The 27,167-nt window shown below is 35.5% G+C and overlaps 1 protein-coding gene across 12 annotated transcripts in view; it reads left to right on the top strand.

Moving 5' to 3' along the window:
• The first annotated feature begins 576 nt into the window (after positions 1-576).
• MBNL1 (muscleblind like splicing regulator 1) overlaps positions 577-27,167 on the top strand; it is a 173,515-nt gene continuing 146,924 nt past the window's right edge. For 2 of the 12 annotated variants that reach the window (XM_083364673.1, XM_083364668.1), the window contains exons 1-2: positions 580-814; positions 942-1,033. The gene's annotated coding sequence lies outside the window, so the exon portion shown is untranslated. Of the gene's footprint in view, positions 1,034-27,167 lie in introns of all 12 variants that reach the window. The other 10 variants (XM_083364678.1, XM_083364677.1, XM_083364670.1 and 7 more) reach the window with 9 other exon arrangements.

The raw sequence follows: 27,167 nt of genomic DNA, 5'->3' as shown, positions 1-27,167 counted from the left end.
CAGTTAGTGCTGCAAAGTCTGTGGGTGGGATACCATCCGGCGCTTCCACTTTGCAGAATCTCTTCACAGCAACAGAGCGGGACCAATTATCATTTTCCCCAGAGACGCTCCACCGAAAGAGACCTTTTGTACCCGCCGCATTTACACTACGACCCCCCAGGGGGAAGGGATGGAGAGAGGGATGTGATGCGTGCCTACGTGCGTGCCTGCTTCTCCTCTCGCTCGCTCTGTTCCCCTTTTCCTCTCAAGTTGTACAAATCGACTTGGGAGATACCAAGGCGAGCGTTTTAGGGGATCCCGAGCGCTTTCGGCGACTTGCTTCGCGTTCGCTTTTTCACCCGCACCCGCCCCGCCTGCCGGCCCCCGCTCCCCATTCTCTCCCCGCCGAATCTATTCTAGTCCCCAGTTCCAAACCTTGTTTGCAGACACACGCGCGCACGCACACACACACACACACACACAAAAACAGACCCAGACACCAGAGAGAAACAGCGCGCGGCAGACCTTTCTCTCTCGCGCGCGCGCGTGTCTGTGTGTGTGCGCGCGCCCCCGCCTAGCCTCCCGCGCAATATGTATATCGTGTAATTTTATTTTATTTTATTTCCCTCCCTCCCTTCCTCCCTTTTGCATTCTTGCAGTTAGTACGCCCAGTTGCTTCCTGGTTAGAGCTTGCTGGATGGGGGAGGGGCGGCGCAGGCAGCAGCGGAAACTCGGCGCTTCAGATAAGAGCGCGCCCTGCACAGCCGTCGGCGACAGTCTTTTTGCATTGCAGCTGCCGGAGGTTTTAGGGCGACGAGAATGCCGCTGTGACAAGGCGAGTGGCGCGTCCCATCTCCCCCTCCCTTTTCTCTCCCTTACCCCCTTTTTTCTCCAGTGCTTGTTTTAGTTCTATTTGTTTATGCTTTTTTTTTGTTTTTTTGTTTTTTTTTAAAAAAAACAAGGTTTGGGAGGGTCATCCTTTCCCGAATACCTCCAAAATGCCTTGGTCGACCCGTCCAAGATCTGATGGTTGCTTCTGAAAAAATGTTGAGAGGTAAGACGTCTTTCCTTGTTGTCGATCGAGACTGGCGGGGAAAGGCGTGGGGGGGGGGGAGAGAGAGAGAGCAATGCTTTACGTTTCGATTGGACCCGCATATGCCGCCTTGGCTCTCCACGTCCCGGGGCTGGGGAAACGAGAGCTTGAAGGGCCGCCGGCGGCGGAGACTGAAGGTCCCCGGCACAGTTTTAAGGATTTCTTCTCGCTCCCCTCGCCGAGCTTGAAAAAAAAAAAGGCAGAAGGTCGCAGTTGCAGTTCTGCTTCCAGCCGCCGTTTCCTCTCTTGCCGCGGGTTCGCGGTGTGTGTGTATGACACACACACACACACACACACAGAGGGGGCCCCTGCTTTGCAGGGTCGTGCAGTTTTGCAATCTGCACACACAGACACGCGCACACGCACACTCTCGCCCAAAGGCCGAGGCTAAGCAGGTGTACGAAAAGGCCCCCTTCCCTCACTGACCTTTGTTTCGGGCTTATATTACTCCTGAACTTGGCGTTGCTGAGTGTCCCTTATTTTAGACCAACGCCGCTCCACTTGGCTGTCGGGGTAGGGCACTTGACTTTGACAGGCCTCGCGTATCACAGCGCTCCATATTGCAGCCACCCCTCCGAGCCTCTAGCGTTACCTCCCCTGACAAAAATTAGAAGCATGATTCCTCCCTATTTTTTTCCCCCTTGTTGGAGGAAAAATAAGAAATATTTAAAGTGTGCTGTAAAGCGGGAGCCCACTGTTTCTTTTTCTTTTTCTTTTTGAAAGGCTGACAAATTGCCTACCGCATTTAGATTAACATGTGACATGTTTAGTTGTACTTCCTTATATGGAGAGCACTATAATTTGGCATCCAGAGGGATTTGCCCAGGTTCACAAGTTCTGGAGAGCCCTAAATTATATGCAAGTGTTAAGAATTTGCTTGTATTTTGATTCAATAATTGTGTGCCTTTTACGAAAAATGCACTTCATGTGTGGGGGAAAAAAACCCTGTGAAAACGTGGTGATTTAGGTTTTTTTCTGGGAATGTTAAATGTGGTGCAGTGTATGGTAGCGTCTGCAAAGTAGATAACTGGCACAATTAAGGTTAAAAAAAGCCAGCTCACTTGCTGTTTACCCAGGGCTTCTGAATTCTCAAGAGAGTTGTTAACAGACATTTGGTTTTAGTTAACATGAACAAAAACTCCCAAGAGAAAAAAGTTGGAGGGGTCCCCCCCAACTTTGAATGCATATGTTTAGGTAGAGTATTCCATTTGGATTGTATACAAACATATAAGGATAATTTGCAAATGTTTTGTGACTATAGAAACGTAAAAGTCTTATACTGACAATTTATATGTGTAAATATTTTTAATAATAGGGATGAATATACATTTGATAAATAAACATGTTATAATATATATTGAATGGTTATACAGCCTGGACATATGCTTCCAAATATGTAACGATGCCAGCCAGATATTTTCAAAATCCAGAGAAGCCTTTGAGACACAGAAAAGTTAAGTGGCTAAGACTTGGAATATGTATTAAGAGAGAACAAGGCAAAAGTGAATATAATTAGTTAATGGTTGCTATGTAAAAGGTCCTATTTGGATTGTACAGGTGTCAAGGGATGGATTGGTTAAAGAGTTTTCAATGGCCTGGAAAGGAATTTGTGCAGTCGTGTTGCAAAATGTGGCATTGACCACCATGACTAAAGAGGATTAGAGAAAAGCTCTTGAGGGAGACTTAGCAAAGGTAGACAGAGGCTGCAGCCTCCAAAACATGAAGTATGTTTGCTACTGCTATGTAGGATATTTTAAAAATAATGGAAAGTCATTTGCAAGTCTGATTTTGAAGCAGTATAAAGCAGCAAACCGGTGGCAATCTATTTGTAGTAAATCTAATTGAATTCGGTGGGTTCTTTTTGTAGAGACACGTAATACATTTTTGTTATGTTATATGTTATTTTGGCAACAATTCTTGCACTTTTATAATAAATAATTTATTAGACCTGGCCAATATCCAGTAGATCTATAGGAGAAAGACAAAATGTTTAAATTTAGATAGCAAAAAGATAGGGCATCTTTCAGTCATTAAGATAGGTCAAAAGTGACAGAGCAAGAATCTGGGGGAAAGGAAGAAAAGGTAAATGATAGGTATATTAATTATCACCAGACAATGAAGTAGTTAATTATCCAGTAGAATATATGCGGATTACTTCGTTGCACCAATCAAATATTAAGTGCTTCCAGGGAAATATCAGTTTAAAAACTTAGTTCTTTATGAAACAAATCTAAAAGGGTGACATTGGTGTAGTCTAGACATCACACTGCAATTGCTAAATCATTGCTAAGAATGAGTCTGCCTTTTTCTTTTCTTATTCTTCTCTTCCCTGAGCTTGTATGTTTTGTTTTCTGGCTGTTGGCTCCAACTGATTTATATATGTCATACTGTAATGACATCTGATTTGGAATAATTATATTAGCTAACCATCATTTATTGATAAACCAGAATTTGAAATTGGGTTTTAAATTTAGAACAAGAGAAATAAGAAACTTTTTGTATTTGTAACTAGTGTACATTAGTTTAAGCTTTGCAGAAATCTATTCTTACTGCTTTGTTCAAAAAGTGTGTGTGTGTGTGTGTGTGCTTTGGGGGGCGGGGTGGGAAGGAACTGTATTTGTACCAATTAAGGTTGAGTGTTTGTTTCATTGTAACATCTGATCCTGAACATTGCTTCTTGGTATACAGTAGGAAGAAAAGTAATTAAAAATTGACAAAATTTGGAGTGCTATGTACTCCAAATAAAATGATACAGGATATGGAGCGATATATTCCTAGGATCCATTTATGGCAGAAAAGAGGCCTGACATTATATATATGTTTGACCTGTGCAATATCTTCACTTTTCTAGTTGAGCATATTGAGTTATATATATTAGACTTGGGAGCTTCTTTAGAACTATTGAACATCTTAATTACTTAGAAAAAGATAAGATAACCTTTGTTGTCATTTTTTTTACTGTGGGCACAACGGCACACATCAAAAGTGAAATTTAGTTGCCTGTTCTCAAAGTGAAACACGTGACACACCTAAACATACTATATACAACATATGTATAGACCCATACCCCTACATATACATAACAAATAAATATTAAATACTGTCCATCTTGAATATGTAACAGAAGGAGGAAGCTTGAGAGTTCACAAGGTTAATGCTGTATGGAATGAAACTATGGCTGAATCTGGATGTTCTGCTACGGATACCATGAAGCCTCCTCCCAGAAGGTAATAAGGAAAAAAGGTCGTGAAGAGGATGTGTGGTGTCCCAGATAATCTTATGGACCCTGCTCAAGCAACTGTGCTATGCAACTGGATGGAGGGGAGGGAACTGCCAAATGATCTTTTCGGCCATCCTCATGACTCTGCACCGTCTTCCTGTCTGAAGCAGTGATGCTTCCAAACCAGACTGATGCTGTATGACAGGATGCTCTCGATTGTCCCCCTGTAGAAAGTGGTCAGGACAGGGGAAGGAAGATGTGCTTTTCTCATGTGTTGCAGAAAATGCACACTCTGCTATGCCCGCTTCACCAGTTTCTCACTGTTGAGCGACCAAGCCAGCCTATTTGTTAGCTGCACACCCAGGAATTTGATGCTGGTAACCATCTTCACAGGTGAATCATTAATGCACAGAGAAGTGTGGCTGTTCCTTGTGTGCCTTTTCTGAAATCGACAATGATCTCCTTCGTTTTTCCAGTATTTAAAACTAGATTGATATAAAAAAGTTCGTGATGTATCATAAATGTGGCAAACCACCATTATTACCTTAAAACATTTTTTAATGTAGCAACTGTTTGTTGGTATTTACTTTTCACCACAACAAATTATTATGTGATAAGACCATCTTCTTTGGATCAATCTCTTTAATATCAGTGATATTGCCTTGGCTACCTGATTTGTATCATCAGCCTAGCATCCTATGACTCACAACTACAGAAGTAACAGGATCTCTATATTTGGCTTACTTATTGAGTGCTGAATTTTTTTATACATGTTGGAAAAGGATTTCTTGACTTATTTATGATCAGGATTCAAAATTCACTTTCATAAATTCTAAAGCATGGTTCATGTCTTTAATGATATTGGGATGTTTGTTTTCATTTAAATATACCTTACAATAAAGTAGTTTTGAGAGATCCCATTTTCCCACTGTTTACTATTAAATGAAAGTGTATTTGTGTGTGCGCGTGCGCGTGCTGGTTAGTATTTTTAACGTACAAGCGTTGAGCATGCCTTGTTAAAAGTATATAGTTGGATAGAATTTTTTTAAAATCCCATTGTACAATTTAGCTTTGGCAATATTTTATTTATTTGTAGCATATATGGCTACTAAGTAACAAAAAATTGCCAAAAGAAAATACTTTTCTTTTAGACTATGAAGCAAAATTAAATTGTCAGTGTATCTGATGTGTGGCTGTTGATTTCTTTTATGAGCTGAGTCCTTAAAATGTTTTCCTTTTCAAATAAATAAATGTGAACGTCACATTTTACACAAAAGTTAATGTCCACCATTATAGGGGATTTTCATTATTTACAGCTCAGCAAAATAACACTGGATTCACATAGCATAATAAGCCACAATCTGACTGGTTTATTGAATAGGCCGCAGTTATTTGAATCTTCACAGTTGTGAAGTCATAAATCTAGTGCTTCTCACATGGTGTAAATGAACCACATCAAGGTTTGTATGACATGTGAACTCGGTCATTCTGTTCTTTATTGAGAAAGAATTGATTGCAACATGCTATTTATTGAAATGAATAGAATTTCATTTGATTTGGCCTAATCTATGGAAAGTTTATTTAATAACATTTTGAATAACATAATTTGGATAGCATGTGAAAACCTGCCCTTCATTGAAAGGATAGGAGGAACCATTGCATCAGAAACACAAAGCTCTTTAACATCCCCTTATTTTGGAAGTGCTCAATGTTTCTTCAGTTCTTCAAGATGAGTTGGGAACAAATTAAAATTACTTAAAGTTTTGAACTGTGCACAAAAAGTGCAAATGATCACATTACTCATTAGTTTTAGGATTTAATAAACATCTTCTGAAATAGCATTAATTAATAACAGCCTGACTGAAAAGCAACCATTTGGAGTTGCTGAGAAATGTCATAGATTATGGATTGAAATTTGAGATTCCCAGAAGAGATGGACTATTGTACAGAAAACACTACAAAGAGTTTTAAATAAAACAAGCTGCACCACTTCCTTCTTGGGACTAAGAATTAGCAGACATTCCCTAGGCTGCAAGTACAAACATACCTTTGGCTGTCTGTTTTATGTACAACCTTTAGTTGCAAATTTTAACAGAGAGGTAGTGGACAAAGCAGAAGGTGGGGAAGCCCAGTAATTTGCAGGATGGGCCTTAATACCTCCTGATGTTCACAACTCTAGTGCCAGTTAGATGTGCTATTGTCAATTACTGTCATTCTGAAAATAACTAGGGAGAAACACACACGAGAATAGTAACAGAAATAAGCTTTAAAATATTTGCTATTAAAATATTTATTATTGCTAGCGATGCAGTACTATGCCTTACTCTTTATGTATTTGCTACTGAAGATTAAAATATGACCTTTAAAGAAAAGAATTATGTAACATTTTAAAGGTAAGCAGTCAGTTTACAAGATGAGCTTCTGTATAGTACTTTGCTCTATTTTCTAGAGAACTACCAATTGTTCTCTATGGTGTGTTATTTGTGCTACTGGATATTGTCTGCCATATTTTCACAGAGAATTTTGATAAATATTTAAGTTGTTGCAGCCACATTTCCCGAAACTTAATTCTGTCCCTATTTTTCCTGGGTTTGTTCTTTAACTGATATTCAGGAACTAGTTTTTGCCTTCCATTTTCCTGATTAAGTTAAAACAATTACTTTCTTAAAGAGTGAACAATGTGACAAAATAAATACTGTTTCCTTGCAGAAGCCCTAGTGATTTGGAATCTGACTGCCCTTTAAATGCTCAAGAAGCCATTAGAATGTGCTCCATTAAAGCCTGGAACAATGTTCCTCATTTATATCGCTGTATGTGGAATTGCAGAACCCATGCAAATATATCTAAATGTCACATTATAGAATAAGGAAAAAAAATAGGACCCTTGTAATCATTATGTGCTGAGAAAACACTCTTGAGTGTTCCATGAGATCAAATAAAGTCATATCTTTATTATGGCTAAAGAACAGGATCATACATGAGTATTAGATGTGAGCAGTTCGTTCTAATTCAAAAAAAGTAACATTTAGAGCTGCAGTGCAATTCTTAGTGTTGCAATAATTGTCCAAATAAGATTTTTTTTTCTTATCTGGCTTTAGAGTGTCCGTTGGTTATTGTACTGCGTGTTCACTACAGACCTCATGGTGAATGCTTCCTTATATATTTTTAGGGTTCACACATGAATGTTGGCAATTTATGAAAATCTGCCAACTCGGAGACATTGATAGATGCTGGCATGTATGTGGATACGGATCTCAGCTATTTTATATGTCCAGAAGTGAAAGGGTAAAATTTCTTTTTCATTAAAGAAAAATTCAGTTGTAATGAATTCATTTAATTCAATTGGGACCATGAACATTTCACCAAATCTTGAATATCCACTATAAGTATCACGCGTAATAATTTAATAATATATAACAGATAAAAAATGCCTCTTGACTTGTTCAAGTCCTTGACTTGTACAGTGAAGTCAGTTTCAAGAATTGGAATGAAGCTATAATAACTAAGTTTTTATGGATATGTTTGTAACTTTCCAGTTGTTGTCTTACCATGCTTAAAGGAATTTGCAGCAATATTTACAGGCCTTGTGTAGAAATCCAGATTCAAAAGGCAATATGTACTAAGTATGCACTTTCTAATTCTTATTTGACCCTTCAAATCTGGATTAGTGCAGAACTTTATTACATCATATGCAAACTTTTGAAATTTATCGAACAGTTCTGGATCTCACATATAGTGCATGGATTGTATTTCCATTTATAAAGATTCTATATCCTAAGTTTGTATTTTGGTGTATATTCTTAATATTTTACATCTTTCTTTACATCTTTGATATGTTCAACGTTTTGACTAACAGTAGGGAGGTGTAGGGAATTCAAAAACTGGAGAAGGTCTGCTGTCTCATCCATAACTTTTCATTATAGGTAGTTCTCAGTCAATGACCATTATGTTGTTTGCAACTGTTTGAAGTTATGACAGCATGGAAAAAAGTGCCTTGCAGCTCCCCAGAACTGCCTTATCTATTAGAAGGTGGCATATAAATATAATAAAATCAATGACTGCCACAATTATGACAATTGACTGTCATGGCCCTCTTTGCACACTTTCACACCTTTCTCTCATCTTTGTTAATTGAATTTTAATTGAATTATAGTGTATGGTTTTTATTGTTTTAATATTTATATCATGTTTTATTTATATAGTTTTAAGCCATCTAGAGTCGTCTTGGTGACATGGGCATTATAGAAGTGGAAATAAACCCTCCCCAGCCACAGCCAGTTAATGAATGCACAAGAACCACAAAATCATGCATCAACTAATTCAGTGGGAACTAAGGAGCAATTACTGGGACCAACGTTCCTGAATATTTACTTATTTGTGGAGAATTACAGGTTGAGTTTATTTTGCCCCTCCTATAGCCAGACTGTGTCCTGGCACCGCCCCGGGATTTCCATGGCATGAGGATGGCAGTGTTCAGCTGAGTGACATTAGTATAAAGTAGTGCTTCAAAGTTTGTAAACCTTTTTGAATTTTCAACAATTTCTGCATAAATATTGGCTTGGGTATCTGATGGGATTGTCCCACTTTAGATTAGGTTAGTAGATTAGGAGATGATCTCAACAGAACCCTGTTTTTATATTAGTCCATTTTATCTACTCTTAGTTAATTTTAATATTTTTATTCTCAGTGTTGAAAGTTTTTTAATGTTTTAATGTTCTTATTGTTACATTATATTTTTATATTATAAGCCCTGTGCTATGTTAGAAAGATGCTCCTTTATCTTATTAAAACACATTTTCTGAGCTGTGAGTAAATATATTTTGTGTTTAGAATTTCAGGCTTCATGTGCCAGAAGATAAATATACTTAAAGTGTTGTTTGTTTAGCTTATTTAGGATAACAAAGTGATTAGTCACATGACAAGCATAAATCTGACCAATATCAACATTGGGACTGTACTCCCATAATTTTTTTCCGGAAAGATAAATAAAATATTATAAACATACCCTGAGTGTCTTCAGTAATCCTTGTTGAGCTGACCTTAAAAAGGTTTGATGAGGATGTCATGCATTCTTGAATACGTTCTGTATTAATTTTGACTAGAAAAAAATAAATAAAAATTATATATGCATTTATCTAAAGCAAGTGGCTCAATCTTCAATCTATTTCTACAAAGAATTAGTTTTCATTTATTCAGAGGAAAATAATATGTAATTTCAGTGGTGTTGACATAAATTTGTGTGAGAAACTGAATAGTGTTTTAAAGGTGCAAACATGTTTTATGTTTTATATCAAATGATAAAACTAAATTAAATTCTGAAGCCTTCAGAGAAGTTGTATTGTTACTTGTTATTTGTTAATATTTAGATGCTAACATTTTTTTTCCATAGGAGCTATCATTCAGTATAAACTACAAGTAACATAAATGGTCATGTATGTGATTTCATTGCAAATGACATTTTCATGTAAGCTACAGGGACATCATACATCAAACAGATTATTTTCTTCAGTTGTGACTGTAGACTTCAGAAAGACAAGAATGCACATTGCTGGGTCTGCCTTTAATGCTGTAGTTTTCTGTCTTCTACATTATTGCAGTTATTATGACAACTGTCCACATGCACAAAAGCTTCCATGTTTGCTGTTTGTTAAGTGGTCTAGAATGCAGGATAACTATTACAGATTTTATCACTAATCCAAGACATTGATACAGTATTGATCACTGGAAAAGTCATGTGGAAATAATTTAAAATCACTTTCAACCATACGTTAGCTGGAAAATATAGCATTTTTATACACAAGATATTCAATTACCATAGCCAGAAGAGGCAGAAAGAGCTTGGAACATTTGTATCATCCAAAACTCAGTGCTATGAACAGCCATGTTCAATTCTCTAAAAGTGTTTCAATCCATCAATAAATTGTGTCCATCCAACTCACAAACAAAAAGTAAATAAATACAAAAACAAAACAAACCTAGAGTCTCTAGATACTTTACTATATAATAGTAGTTATATAATAATATAACAAATAGATAACTATATTAATATAGGAACTTACAGATTTTACATCACTAGCTCCAGAATCAACCCTAAAGGGCTTCTGGCAAACTAAGGGTACGTCTGCGTAAGTATGTGCATCCTGGCCTTGGTGATAAGCTATTCCATAGGAGGGGAGCCTTCGTTGAGAACATCTGCTTTTGGTCCTTCTTCTGTCTTATGTCCTGCTAAGTGAAAACTCTCAGAATGTGTTCTTTATTCAAGTCAGAGGGACAGTTCATTAGAGAAAGGTGGTATTTTAGGTAAGAATGCACGAAATCTTGAACATGAAATCAGTGGACCCACCCAAGTACTATAATTGTTATGTGGGGTTTCAAATTATTTTTTTTATGGGGAAGATTATCTAGGATGTGTGATTGTATCTTGCACCTGGTATTTGTTGACCTCTGCTTTAATAGCAAGTCTCATGTCTTTTGTTTGCTTTTATGAACCGCATATCTGGGCTTATGGCTTGGCTTTTGAAATAGGCAGTCCCAGATCAAGAACAAGATCTATTCCTGAATCTAGAAAGTTTAAATTCCCTAATTTTAATTTGTATTTAATTAGAACAGCTTATTTAGTGTCAGCTAGCCAAATGCTTTTCTTAATATATAGTATTTATTTTACTTTCTTATGTATATAAAATACTTAACAAATGCCTTGAAATGCATAACATCTGAAACATAGTAATACAGTAAATAAACCACCCTGCTTGGAATTGTCTATAACAGACATGTCAAACACAAGGCCTGGGGGCCAGATCCGGCCCGTGAAGTGGTTTCATGCGGCCCGCGAAGCCATCCTGGAAACAGTGAGGGAACGGCCCTCGCTGCCTTGGCCCTGGCCCAGATCTGTCCCACTCCTGCCCAGGCCCCCATAGGCACCCTTGATGCGAACGATGTAGAGCTGGCCACGCCCACCCAGTAGGCTATACACACTTTAGCCACACCCACCCAGTAGGCCATGCCCACCCAGGTCACACCCACCCGGCCCTCTGAGGGCAACCGCAATGCTGATGCGGCCCTCAATGAAATTGAGTTTGACACCCCTGGCCTATAATCTTAAGACACTACCAAAATAATTCCTAGGTCCTTGGTTAAATTTCCACCAGTGCTAAACTCTGAATTTTAAGATTACCTACATATAATAATAATGGAAGGAGTTGATCTATGGATTAAAATCACCAAATTCAATCAAACATCTGGCTGGCTGAGTAACCATAATAATAATATCCATAAAAAGTCTGGATAAATAGACATTGCAATACCTGGAGAGAACAGAACAGAAACAAAAGAATTGGAGAAAATCACAAAATATAAAGACCTGCAAATGAAAGTATGACTCTGGCAAAAGAAAGCAAAAAACAGGTTTCTTGGGCATAATTCCAAAACATCTGAGCACTGCCTGAAGATCATCAGCACTGACAAATTGTCAGTCAATTGCAAAAGGCAGCTTTACTCAGAACAGCTTACATCTTGTGGTGATACTTTAAACATTAAACAACATCTGCCTATCCCAGGTCCGTGGGAAGGACTAAATGTGTAGCCAAAATGCCAGATCCATTCTAAACGTCTGGCTGACTATGCAACCTATAAATTTAATAATAATGAATCAATATAATAATAATAAATTTGTTTAGACTGGAAAAAAAGAAAAAGGATTGTCATTAAAGATTAATAGTAACACGAAAACATTGAGCAGCATCAGTTGTTTGTTGGCAGGAGGAAAAAGAACACTCCACCATTTTTAGTAATGAGCAGCCAGTTTGTAAATACAATATGAGTTGTTTGCAAGTCAGAAATAACTCAGGGCTGTCTGTAGTTATCAGTTCATCTTTATTTCATCATGAAAAATAAATTATTCCCATTAATAGCAATGTTTAATGATTGCACTGTTCTTGGTGATGAAAGGAAGCACTTCATCTTTGCTGTATTCCTAATTTTTTTTCTTTTAATATGAGCTTTAGCAAAGTAAGTCCCATTGTCTTTCTCTTGCTGTTCCTCTGATGACAGATCAAAATAGAGTAAAACTTTTTGACAGAGGTACACGTTATGTTTCTTGAAGGAAGTTGAAAAAGAACCGTTTTAATTTACAAATGACTAATTTAAAATATTACTTAAACTGACTGGTATAAAATATGATCAAACAGTTGCTAATTATATTAAGTCAGTTGAGAGGAAATTGGAAATGAGGACACTTCAGCAGGGGAAAAGAAGAGACTAATGCACCATTAAAAGCTTTAGGAGACTTAGTTAAGAAAACAGTGAAGAGTCAGGTTTGAAAATGAACTAAATTGAAGGCTTTTCCACATACTTGGCTTTATTTTTTTATTTTATGTACTTACCTGGTAAATATACTATACACTCCTCCCTTTCCCACATAGTAGAGTAAATTATCTTTAAACAGAAAATTTACTTTTATACAGGTAGTCCTCAACTATAACAATTCATTTAGTGACTGGCACTGAAAAAGTGACTTATGACCATTTTAAACACTTATGATCATTGCAGCAACTCCATGGTCACATGGGATCATATACATTTTTTTGACAAGGTGAATTACATAATCACTGCAGATTGAGAAAGATTGATGGTATTTCTGCTTAGGTTTGAAGTTTGTAAACCGGAAAACAACATAGCCAGCTAATGTCAGCCTAATAATGAATGGTGGAAGATAGGAACCGTTCAATCAATGTATTTCACATATCTCAAATACTATCTAAGTACAAAAACTCTTGTTGTCATTAACTGGACAAAATGGTGCATCATAGGGCAATAATAATAGGGCAATAATTTTTAAACACAGGAGACCCCATGACCCCAAGGGAATGAAATTTGAAAACATTGTGGCTGCTGTGCTCCTACCGTGTTTCCCTGAAAATAAGACCCGGTCTTTTTTTTTTGCCTCCAAAAGAGGCACCAGGTCTTATTTTCAGGGGATGTCTTTTTCACTTATCTCACAGAGGCGGCACCAACAGCCCCGTCCAGCTGGCCCACTTCTTCTGCAGCCAAAGAAGCCACTTCATTTTGCAGCTGAGAATGGAGCTCCGTCCTGCATTTTGCACTCAGAGGCTTTTTTGGAAGAGGATGGGTGGATGGAAGGAAGATAGGAAAGAAGGAAATGACACAATGACAGAGGGATGTTGAGACTTTAGAAAAGGTGCAGAGAAGAGCAACAAAGATGATTAGAGGGCTGGAGGCTAAAACATGATGAATGGTTGCAGGATCTGGGTATGTCTAGTCTAACAAAAAGAATAAAGCAAATAAATTCAATTGAAAATTTGTTCCCACTACTTTTTTGCCTACCTATGATCATTCTGTTTCAATATTTAGATAAAAGAAATATCTCTGAAATAATGACCCAATGGGCCACTGGGTGTCTAGTATTAAATTAAAACTGATTGAGGACATTCAAAAGGAAAAAAAATATTTATGGTAAAGTATATTTCCTCTATTCATGGAAAAATGGAATTCCAGCTTCTCTGACAGATGGATCTCCAGTTTCTGCTTAAATACAAGTTTGTTCTAGTGTCAAACAGCTTTTATCGTTAGGAATTTTCATTAAATGTTTGGGACAGCAAAGAACATTTTTTGTATCATGTGGTTGACAGTCATTGATACATACAGAGCTAGAAATAATAATTTGTATTCCTAGCTAATCATAAAGCATTTTCCCAAGAACTGTACATTTACTGAATGTGTTGGAGGTGTTACACAGCCTTCAGGAGCTATTTTATAAGATTTTAGTGTCTTCAATACTCTTCCTTACTCTTCCTGAGATATTCCAGTATAATCTATAAACCCTAAACTAATTGGGAGTAAGAATATTTTCTCTGTCCACTGCACAGGTTTTTGTCATTTGTTAGTTTATGTGAATGCCCCCCCTCTTCCCCACAACAGTAGTGTACTAGCATGGAAGTAGTTAAGAAATTACGTCTGCAAAGAGAAGAGTGGCCTGGAGCACACTATCTTTAAAGAAATAGCTGAAGGAAATATGGAACATTTCTGAAGCGTGAGCACTAATGGAAAATACCTGATTTAAAGAAGGAGAGTGCAAATTCTTGGAAGTTTTACATTTTCTATGAAAGACAAATGTACAATGAAGGCTGAGCATGGAATGATGGGAAAATGAAAATGTTGTACTTGTAGCTTTATGAATTAAATTACTGATCTCATGTCTGCCAAGACTACTAAAATATCTTGAAATTGGAGTGAAAAGCATTCATAGGGAAATGTTCTATCTCATTTAAATTAAGTGTAGAAAAAAGTGAACTTCAAAAGGAAAACTTGTTTAACATTAAGGTTAACATAATATTAAGAGTTTTAGCATACAGTAGATAAGTGGCAAGACACTGGTTGGTTATTAAAGCATGTGAGGACAGTCGTAAAGTGAATCAGATATAACCATAACATAATTGATTCACTGAGTTTTCTATCCCTAATGGGCAATAATAAAATGGGTTACCTGTACTTCCAGGTGTGCAATCTCTGACCCCCTTTTATATGATCCCCTAGAGTTCCCTGTAATCATGTTTGTTGCAAATTGGTGATGTAACATTTTCATATCTTTGAAAAAATAAGAAACAGTAATACGGTAAGATTTAATATACAATTAAGTAACAACAAAAAATGTTTATTAAAATTTTATTTATTAATTTTTGTTTATTAATTTTTTTGTTAAATTTTATTTATTAAATTTTTATGCTGGCCATCTCTTATACAAGGTGACTCTGGGCAGCATACATTGTTTAAAACTCTTGCTCTAATTCCGGATAAACAAAATCACCCACTATACTGTGTCATTCTCCTTTCTCTGCTGTCCACTATTTGTTTAAGGCAAAGATTTTGAGCACGAAGTAACCTATGTATCTATCAATTGAATTTAAAGAACACATACATTTGCTCTAAACTTAAATAAGGAATTGTAGCTAGTGATAAAACTGATGATACACTTGATTTTTTCCCCACTGATTTTTTTCAGTTGTAAACTTTAGTAGAAAATAGTATAGAAATAAAATCATTAGCTAGTTAGCTAATTAATTGAAAAGGGAAGGAAAGGGAATAAATATGGTCCTTCATGCCAAACCTCTGATTGCTTTTCTTATTGGATAATTAATTGAAGTTGCCTATATGTATTTTTTGGTTGCTGTGGAAGTATCTGGATATGGCTTGTACTTTAAAACAATTCCATTTGTAAATTCATCTAAAGAGAAACTTTTCAGAACACCTGTTTTGCCTACATGTTTGATACTGAATTAAAGATGAATACTTGATGGAAGCATTCGAATGCAACTAAGAGCACAGAATAATTCAGCTATAAATAGTATCAGCTTTTAGTATAACAATAGATATGTCTTCGCAATACAACATCATGGGAAAAGTAACACCTACAAGCTCAGATTTGAGAGGAAAATGAATTTTAAAATCTTAATAAAATGTTTCAAGAGAGATATATTCAGGAGGTTTATTCTACAAAATTATTAAAGCAATAGCTTAGTAGGCTGTCTAAATAGATTTCCAGTTTTAAGCATTGGTCTCAGACCTAAGTTCTAAATCACAAATTCTTATTATTTAAAATTATAAATAAAACATGAATAAAAACACTGCAGTCTATGCCTTGAGGTAGAGGAGGCTCTTGACAAACTTGAACATTGGCGCTATCTAACAAAATAAAATTCAGTGGTGAAAAAAGTAAGGTTCTACATTTAGGCAAGAAAAAACCAAATGCATAGGTATAGTATAGGTGGTACCTTGCTCAAAAGTAGTAACTGCGAGAGGGATCTTGGGAGTCCTAGTTGACAATCACTTAAATATGAGCGAGCCGTGTGCTGCAGATGTCAAAAAAGCCAACACAGTGCTAGGCTGCATTAATAGAGGGATAGAATCAAGATCACGTGAAGTGTTAATACCACTTTACAATGCCTTGGTAAGGCCACACTTGGAATACTGCATCCAGTTTTGGTCACCACAATGTAAAAAAGATGTTGAGACTCTAAAAAGAGTACAGAGAAGAGCAACAAAGGTGATTAGGGGATTGGAGGCAAAAACAATAAGGAACAGTTGCTGGAATTTGGGTATGTCTAGTTTAATGAAGAGAAGGACAAGGGGTGACATGATAGCAGTGTTCCAATATCTCAGGGGCTGCCACAAAGAAGAGGGAGTCAAGCTATTCTCCAAAGCGCCCGAAGGCAGGACAAGAAGCAATGGATAGAAACTAATCAAGGAGAGAAGCAACCTAGAACTAAGGAGGAACTTCCTGACAGAACAATTAACCAATGGATCAACCTGCCTCCAGAAGCCGTGAATGCTCCAACACTGGAAGTTTTTAAGAAGAGACTGGACAGCCATTTGTCTGAAATGGTATAGGGTTTCCTGCCTGAGTAGGGAGTTGGACTAGATGACCTTCAAGGTCCCTTCCAACTTTATTACTATTACTATATATTTTCAAAATTTTTGCTTTTTCTGCTGTTCCTCCAAAAGGATTTCTGCTGTAAATAGTCATTTCCTGTTTCATTTAGACCAACAACCAGTGTAAGCATTCCAGTTACTTGCATAATGCCATTGTAATTCTTTATTTTCCTTTCTATCTGATGTAGAACAGGTTCTCAAACTTTGGAAAACACATAAACCATTAATCTTTAAATGTCAAAACCAATGGTGACACAAAGCTGATCAAGAGACCAAGCTTTATTGATAGAAAACTGGTTGTGTTTGAGTGATTTATTTTTTTTTAAGTTTTCAGTTTTTCCAAACCAATCAAGTTCTTTTAGAACTCCGAGTTTTTTCAGATCTATGTATATATAAAAAGATTTTTCAATATTCTTGTTGTTGAAACGTTATCAAAACTTAAGGTTGCAACAAGTTTTCTTCACAGCTAATGGGGAATTAAATTATATGTATTAAAACACACATAAATATGCACACCAAGAACATTATTTCTTCTTACTGTTTCCATAGTAATAATCTTATGCTGTGGTTGGCATGTTTTCCATTTTTGAAATGTATTGAATTTATATAAACCTTTACAGTATTGCAGTATTATTTCAATTATTAGTCCAAACCATCTTTGGAAGCATGCTTCTTAAAGTGTTTGAATGCTGCAGAAAAATAGAATTTGGCCATATTTAGCAATTGGAGGCATTCAAGTATGAAAAGTATTTAGAACGGTTTCGTAACTTTTGTCAAATATACTGGGCCACATAGGCAAAACATACTTATTTGGGCAGGCATCCAAAATGCTCAGAAATCCTACTTTCAAATGTTTCTTTAAGGAATTTGAACCTCAATTTCAACCATGTATCTAAAAAATCACTTTGCCAAGTAATAAAAAAATATATATAAGTAATGGCAAAGTTTATATTTTGGAGTATACAGACAAATTTAATACAGACAAAGTATACAGACAAATTGGAGTATACAGACAAATTTAATACAGAATCCTGGAATGCTCAATAAAAGTATACTGCAATGAAGCTTAAACTTTTGATATTATTCCCTTAAAAACAAAAATCTGTCCAAGGAAAGCTCCAGTATTTTCTACAGGATATTTTTAATTCAGGTTAATGATTGTCCATCTACTTGCAGATGTAGGAAAACAAAAAGAGTTCTCTATACATGGCTTTAACTGTTATCGTCTCTGAATTCTACTGATTGGTCCCAATCTTATTCTGCTATAATAATAAATGAGAACTTAATAATTAAGAAACAACTTCATTTGGTATGTCAAAAGGACATAGTTGAAAGAATAAATTGTGTCCAGTTCCTGACATAATAGTATTTTAAAAGAGGTTTGTTGATTTCTATACATTACTCATATAAGTGACAAGATTAGTATCCTTTGTTAATTATTAGAACCTTCTATAGGGGCAAGGAGGGAAACACATAGCTTAAAATTATTTCATTTTCTGAATTGTCCCATACACATTTTTTTTTTAAAAAAATGCCAGTGGAAAAGTATTGGATAGGAGGTTCTGTCTGTGCAGAGTTACACAACAAAGTGAGATTTCCTTTTGGATTTTATAAATAACTCAGAATCTTCTGGACTGGGCAACAACACCTAAATCAAAGAGTCTGATGTTGAGAAAGTATCTTAGAATATTTACAGTAAAAGTCAGCAGGTTTAGGCATGGTCAGGAATTAATTTAGGGATTCAAACGAACAGCCCCAGCATGTTAGGAAAATGTGAATGGTATAGTACTATTACCATCAGTTTGATAGAATCGAAAAAGTCCAGGTGAAATGGGGTTTGGTGCCCAGAATATTCATAAGGATGTTGTCATAGATATTGATGCTGAGTGGTAGCGCCCTCAAGGATTTGATTGCTATATATCCAATTTCAGTATGTGCATTTATAGCTGCAATGTCATATCAGCAGAATAGGATTCTGTCAAGATCTGAGGGTTAGAATCTGGTTTCATCCTCCTCTAATTTCTTCCCCTCTTTCTTATCAGCCTCATCTCAGCAGGTTATAATTGACCTTTAAGCTGGGTCTCATATAATAAAATGCCTGTATATTATATGATGCTCAATACATTCAGAGAATATACAGAATTATTAAAATAGTTTTAATTATTTAATTATTAAAAATAAAAATAACTTAAATCCATACCTTTATTTTTTTAAAAAAACCTCATTAAATATATATTCTATGTAGGTCACATTAATTTACAGTCTCAGTTTCAATATGCACTTTTTATTAAAATGATATATGTCCAAGACAGGCTGCTATCCTTTTTAAAATTCCTTTATTTCCTTCTTTGTATGCCAAGCATAAAAAATCCCTGAACTAAAAATCCCTTCACTTATGGCTCACCAATGAAAAGAGTCAGGTAGATGCTGGGAAGAAGAACACTGATATAGTGAGTAATTGCTTAGGTTCTTTCATGTCACACTATGGTTTAATGCAAGATTACCCAGTTTTGTCAATTTCCATTATTCACTTTAGTTCCCAGAATTCATCAGCTGCCATGGCCGCTGTTGAAATCTGTCTATCTATCTATCTGCCTGTCTCAATGCTTGACAGCAGTGATCTTTCTTATTCTCATTTTGTGTCTTCCAGTCTTGACTCCTGGTGACTTTTGCAACAAGTCTTTGCAGTTTTGTACTGCCTTTATATTTAAGAATCAAGTAGAACTTTTGTAATGACACTTTGAGTGTAAGATCTAAGTTGAAGATCTTACCAGAAAGGGTGGTTTCTAGATTATTAAAAAAGTTTTTGTCCGATGAAAATGAGTCATGAAAATGAATAACAAGGGCTTTCACTTCTTCAGAAAGTTGATTTTTTTCATTGCTGTTTTAATCTTAATACTAAGTCAACTTTCTGCTTCTAATATTTATATTGGTAACGGATTTATAGTTTAATTTAGAATTTATAAATTTTGGTTTAGACTTGAATCATTTACAGATTCATTACAGAATCCTTTGATTTGGATGGATTGTAGGATAAGAAAGGTTTGAGTTCATGCAGAACATTCTTACCATATTTTTGTTCTGTTTTTAACCTGTAATGCTGTATTTTAACCTTTATTCACACAAGACTCAGACATTGTAGTACCATGACCTGTTGTTCTGATTTTTTTCATAACTTTTATTACTCATCTCATTTTATGGGCAAATTATTTCATAGCATTATATAACTTTTATTACATATAAAATGTAATTTTGAAATGAAATAAAAATTCAAATCTGAACTTGTGGTTTGCATCAGCATTTCACATTAGATACTAAGCAGAAGCTTTACATTTTAATTTGGTTAGGTTTTAACTGCTTCTGATGTTGAACTATGGATGTGAAATATCAGTGTACAGTATCAACCCGGGGTGCCAAACATGTTAAGGGCCCCATTTCCTGATTGTATAGCTAACTGGCAAAGTATCTTCCTCTTATGTATATTTAATCTGGATTGACTGATATGGACGGCTATAGAAATTGAATAAAAAAATAAATAATAAAACGGTGTGTTGAATATTTGCATATTTATATTAGATACATATTGACAACCAGAACTTGCAGGTAGTGCTTTTTATGTTATTTTATATTTACATACATACATATTAGCAGCAGCAATTTAAATCTATCCACCATAGTATATATTTATTCATCATGTTTATATATGAAATATAAAGGCCTCTTTGTGAAGATTACCATCCATGACCTATCATGATGGTCCAGTGTGGCCTGATAGATAATTATTGTTCAATTTTTCAATATAAGGCTAAAACTAGGCCCTTAGATGCCCAGTGGGCTTCCAAGCCTAAGGGAGCACTAAAACCTGTTTCTTTTTTCTGCCTCTATTTTATAACAATAGTACTGCAATCTTTATAATTATAATGACTTTTTTATTTGGGATTTTTTTTAAAAAAGCTTGAATTACATGCTGTATCCTAGTTACTTTTATATATTTTCAGTAATTCCTTTGGAAAATAAAGTAATACAACAGAATTGTCCACTACAGTTGTAAAAAAACATTGTCGTGTTCCTGTGCGTGCATAGTTGTCCATGCTTTACAGTGCATGGTGGATGTAATATGATATGCATCAGGAAGGTGCTAATATTGCTTTGAGGCCTAACTGGCAGTTATAGTAGCACCTGCACTATAGCTTCCCGCTAATTTATCAGCAGGAAAAGAGCTTGAAGCAATGCAGAGTAATAGAGGTGTTTCAGTTTTAGAAAGTGGGAGGGGGGGGAAGAGATGTTGTTTCAAATAAAGTGCCTCTTTAAAACTTTGAACAACCCTTAATTTTATACAAAAATACAGCTTAGGTAAATAGGAGAAGTCCAAACATTTCTTTGATTATATGGGTAGGAAGTAATGTGACTTTACATAGAGCAAAGCAACTACTATTTTGCTAATCCGAATGTTGAAATAGTCTAAATGACTAACTGTAACTAACTATAAACAAAGAACTTGTCCAATTTTTTTAAAAAATAAAGGTTCTATAATAAAAGTGAAAATAGCATAAAATGTATATTTTTAACACATTGAAATCTTTATATATTTTTACTGTAAATAGTTTATTTTCTCTTTACCTCAGATTAGCAGTAGTCTGAATTAATTGAACGGTTTAGAAAAATCTGGAACTGATTCTCCATTGAATTTCTTAGTTGCGTGAAGTCCATGAGTAGTAATTTTTTCTTGTGTGGGTGATACAGAATATACATTTTGAATTATCCTACCATGGGCTATAAAATATAATCCAGAAGTTATATCTTCAAGGCTCAGTAGGCTTCTTGCCTTAGGTTCATCCAGAACTATAAACTTTCCCAAACAAAACAGAGGCGTTGCAAGCATTTGACAAGCATGTTTGGAGGGATTGATTTGAACTTGTAAATCACACTTCGTCTAACATCTTCACCCTGGGGTATTTTTCTGTTTGTTCACAATAGTAGCCATGATATTTCCTACTTAACTACAAGTGTTCCCAGAATGATGTGGACCATGTCCTATATATCTCATTTATCACATTTTCTACCCTCTGCTATCTACATCCCATAGTTCCATTAAGAAGAATGTCTCTATACTTTTAAGGTGTGTCATCTTCAGGGATCACTTAGTAAAACCTTCTCAGTTGCTGTACACCTCTGAAATCAGCCCCAATTTGTCTTGGAGTTTTGTAAATTAAGACTTGGCTTCTTCATGTCTCCTGCAGGGTGTGGAGTGTTTGTATTTGGCTTGGTTGTTGCTTATATTTTAATCCTGTTACTGTGTTTAGGTATGTAAGTTATTCAGAGTCATTTAGGATTGGAGCAGCATAGAAGCATCGTAAATTAATGTTATAAAATGTCCGACCACTTTGTAGTTTCAGATCAGTTACTTGAAGATGTGGCTTAATGCTTGTTGGTGTGCTGTGTCCCCCAGGATTGTTTCTTTATTCTAATATTATCTACATGATTTTTTTTTTAGAAATAATTTCAGAATGGTAGGTAATTGCATATGACATTTAACAGTTGTCTTGAATCAGTGTCAAGGCAATCATGGAGTGGATGGGTGGAAGATTAATTTAGGAGACAGAAATATTGCTGGTTAAGAACTCAGCTCTTTTCAATTTTATCTTGAAGAATAAATTTTGAAGTTTGAGGATATTTCTATATATAATGTTGGAGTTCAAATGTATGGGCAACGATAATAGCCAGGATCCCCTTACCCAGTTTAAAATTCTGTACTAACTGTTTCTTTTTCAGAGCATGTCAGATCTAGCAACGGTAACACACACCTTACTTGCATTTGAATGGATTATTGCAATATGCTTTAATAATAATAATTATTATTAGGTATACATATTGCATACCTTTAATAATTCTGTTGAAACTGGTTAGGAATGCAGGTGCAAAGTTGTTAGTGAACTATCTGATCAAATTATACTTATCAAATGGATTGGTTTGTTTATTTGCTATGTGGATTTCAGAGAATGGTTAGTTATCTTTAAAACCCTTTGCCTTAGGGCCCAGTTATGTGTCTATATGGAGATAATAAAATGAGCAGAATGGTATCTTAGATCAATTTGACTAGGTAACACCATTCATTATAGATAGTAAACAAACCAAACTGCACTGAAGAGTATAAAAGATTGCCCTGTAAATACTAAATGTTCTTTATCTAAAGGATTGAGCACTCCGGCAGCAGGGTTTTGCAGTCCTTTTGTGACACTTAGCCCACAACCTTTACATTTTGTGCTGTAGAAGGTCTGTGACATATTGCTTTTATATTTATTTTTTTGCTAGCTGAGCCTGTCCATTTTATATTGCATCCTGTGACATTCTGTAATGGAGTTTTAATATAGGCTTGTGACAAGCATTTCTAACCCATCCTTAATAATATGTAAATCAGGGGTAGGTAGTCATTTTTGAGCTACAAACTCATTTGGGGTTTAGAGAGCATGAGGGAACTGGCCTGTTTATTAAATGGATGTCTCACTGGTACAGTTATAAAATATCCATAAACCAGAAAGTGCATAGGTTCTCCAGAATGCTTTGTAATTTCACATAGAATTTTTGTGTTACCTAAAGGTATTGCCTCAAATTAAGTAGTATGAGATGATGCTCTGTTTTGTAGCTTGATAACTTCTGATTTTTTAAAAAACTAAATAAATACCCCTTCAGAAAAGTCAGCTGCGCTATCTCTTGCTAAGCTTTGAGAGTATTAAAAATATAAATATAAATGCTTATAGATAAATAGGATAAATGAGGGATGTTTTATTGTAAATTGGTTCCAAATTCATTGATATAAAGTTATATAGATTTTTAAATTTGTTAGAGAGTTTTATTGAGCACAATAATAATTTACTGCTTTTGATAGAAAGACCAGACCAACAGTCATAGATCAGAGACCATTACAATTTTTGTACAAATTAATAGTCAACAAAGTTATTAGCTTGATTCATTGTTATTATGGTTCAAGAAGCATCTTAAATTACATTGTTAGGTAAAACTGGGAGGAAAGTATGATTGTGTACCATTGATTAGATCTTACATTGTGATGTAGGACACTGAAAAGTATCAAATATTTAATAAAACAATATAGTGTTATTTTTTGATACTTTCAGATTTTCACATCCGACAGTAATGAATGTTCACCAATAAAAAAAGTCACCATGACTTTGTCAAATTTGCTTTGTGAGATATATCTAGTATAATTTCATGCCTTCTTCTAATGATTCTCTTTTGATATCTGCTGTACTGGTTACCTTCTCTCAAGTTAATTAATCTCTTATTACTTGCAACAAGAAGTAGTGCCGTTTAAATGAGAGGCATAATTCTGTTAATAGAAAGTATGGACATAATCAAAACATTTTAGCACTTGGAGAATTGATTAGTGCAGGTGTAGGCAAAATTGGGAATGAATATGCTGTTATCCTATTAAATCTCTTTAAGTAGAATTAGAATACATTAATGATATACATGGTGTATATCACTAAAGATATAGTCGTATCAGAAGGAGTGGACATCCTGATGATAGAACCTTGAACTTATTTCTGAGTAATGACAGTTAAATATTTGCAGTTCAAGAGTTTTCAGACTTTGTCCAGGCAGATTTGGAATGGGGGTAGGGAATCACAAGGGCAACAATGAAAATACAGTTGTGCAGCTTAGTGCTCATTGCTGTTTTTCAGTTAAGATTGGCAAATGAAAATAAACAAATGAAACAACTGCATGGATTTGTTGCAAAATGACTAAAGTTCACCCAAATCCAGAAAGTATTTTCTACTAATGTGATAAATAAATCTTATCTTAGAGATAGAAAGCTGCAAAAATTGGGAGAGGGGAATTTTATTGTGATTATAAAAATCATAGATATATTGGTTCTTGCTGTGTTCAGAATTACAAAGTTAAACTATATTCTATCTTGATTTCATATAGAAAAAAGTTCCAGTTAAACAATTTAATGTCTTAAAATAAATATAAATAAATAAATAAAATTGCAGGTCAGGGACAGGTGGAAAGAAGGATAGTTCTGTTTATGGGTATTGTGCAGGAATTTGGATGCTCAGTTTTGTTTTAGAGTAGATAAAATACTTATTTTAGAACCTTTGTTTATTAAGTTTTAACATAGGTAAATTCCACTTATTTTGTTCAAATAATTTTTATTATTTAACATTTATATTAATACATTTTATTGTTTAGAGAGCAAATGAAATTTTACTGTATTCAGATTCCTGGTGTTCATAGGCAGACGGTAATTGTCTTTAAATTGTATGCCAAAATGTTACAGATACATGCTATTTTTTTTCTTTTTCTTGTGTTGGAGAGAAAATCAGTATGAAACATTGGACTAGTATTATACACTTTTTTAAATGTTGAGGAAGCTCAGTAATTGATTGATAATATCTAAAGCCATTATAGCTGTATTAAAATATAGAGGGACTTTTTGAACAAAATTCTCTCTTTCTCTTTCTCTCTTTTTTTTTTGCAAGTAACATATTACACATTTTATGGTGAGGATGAATAAAATCTGTTGTTTCCCAAAACACCAGAATGGAGCATCTGGACCACATAACTCTGGTCATTACTGTACACCATGTTCCAGATTAAATTGACTTTTTAGAGGCAAACCTCCCCTGGAAAATCATAAACAATTTCTAGTTGGAGGATTAATTTCTGGAAAAGCTGGTAGACAGTCCTGTAACATCCAGATCAGTGTTATCTGGAGGATAAACACAATGAGCTTAACAGCAGCAGACTTTCTAATGAATAGTCAGAAATTGTCAGCCTGTTAACTTGTATCTCTCATCAGTTAGTAGTGAAACTGATCAAAAGGAAGCGAACTTAATTTTTCCAAAGAACCATTTAAACTAAATGGTACTTAATTCTTCTAAAGAACATTTAAACTAAATGGTTAAGACACTAGACAAGAAAGCAGGAGACTGTGACCTTAGGCTTGAAAACTGGCTGGGTAACTTTGGGCCAGTCACACTCTCTACCAAACTCACCTCACAGGGTTGTTGTTTTGGGGGAAAAAGGCGGAACGTGTATTACATATGTTTGCTACCTTGAGTTATTTATAAAAATAATAAAAGTTCTTTTTTCTAAAAAAAATAAACATTGCGAGTGGCCCTTAATGATTGTAGCACATTTCGATCCACCCCAGCTGTCACCATGTGCATAGAATCTAAAGATAGCACTTTTAAAAAAAGTGTGCCCTTGCTGTGCAAAAATATTGTCAATTCCTGATAAATAAGCACAGACAGAAACATAGGAAAGAATTGTACAATAGTGGTGTTCATATTATCAGTTTATGTTCACTTTTAAAAATGCAGCAGAAGGAAAGGAGCAGGGCCAAAACTATTAGTTCACCATTGGTTGTCGTAAGAAAGAGATGACAGTATTTAACATGGGCTTCAGTTCTGCATTTGCTGGTCTTTTTTTTTTAAAAAAAATTGACAGCCAGCAAAAAAAAACACAAAACTTTTTGAAGTTTGAATAGGGAATTAGAAAAGCATTTTCATGCATCGGGCTGCCTATATAAAAGTACCACTCTTTTCTGAAGTTTTATATGTTTTGATATAAAGAATAGGTAAAGAATTTATTGACAGGGACAATGAATCCTGAGGATTGATTAGGCACAGTATCAGTGCCTAATGTGACAATGCAGGAGGAACAGTGCTTCTCCAGTTAACTAAACAAAAAAAACAACTATACAAATGTTCTGGATGCCCTTCAAATTAATTGGGTTTATAAAAATTACAATAGCTGTTCTTTCCCCCAAGGGCCAAGAAATATCACAACTCTTGGTCATTCTGTATAATAATAACAATCATCAACTTTTTCTGCATTTCTTCCCTCCCTGCTGGGCAAACAGTGCCCTGTTAGAAAAATGCACAGTGAACTGTTCCCTAAATAGAAGCCATTTTAAGCCAACAAGAGCAAAGCTACGGGTTGTGCTGCAAATTAGGAAGCTTTGCTGGCATTTGCTGCTGCTGCTGCTGAAAATGATCTGAAATCCTCTCCTGTGGTTCAAAGTAGATTGCCAGCTTCAAGTATAAGGTTATTTTAGTCTCAGATACAGGCTTGTCGCTGCGTTGCCAGGTTTCCTGTGGCCACCTCCTCTTGCTAAAGCCGGGCTTTTCCCTAGTGTGGTGGGGAAGGTGTTTTTTATTTGTTTCCAGCTAACCTGCCTTGGTGCTGCTGTCAGCGCCTCTGCTTACTGAAGTGACTAGTTCTTTAGCACTTGAAAAAAGTGTTGCCTTCTCTGGAAGAAAGAGGCAGGACTTGAACATTTGAAGGAAGTGAATGGGATAGGTCAGGAGACTGTACCATTTCTGAACTCCCCTCTTCCTTTTATATTCATCTGTCAGATACAGTAGGCGTGCTCTGTGCCTGCCGAGCTTGCTCGATGCAAAGCAG

Source organism: Vipera ursinii, assembly GCF_947247035.1.
Source record: "Vipera ursinii genome assembly, chromosome: 5".
Lineage (NCBI taxonomy): Eukaryota > Metazoa > Chordata > Lepidosauria > Squamata > Viperidae > Vipera > Vipera ursinii.
This window is presented reverse-complemented; position numbering and strand designations above follow the sequence as displayed.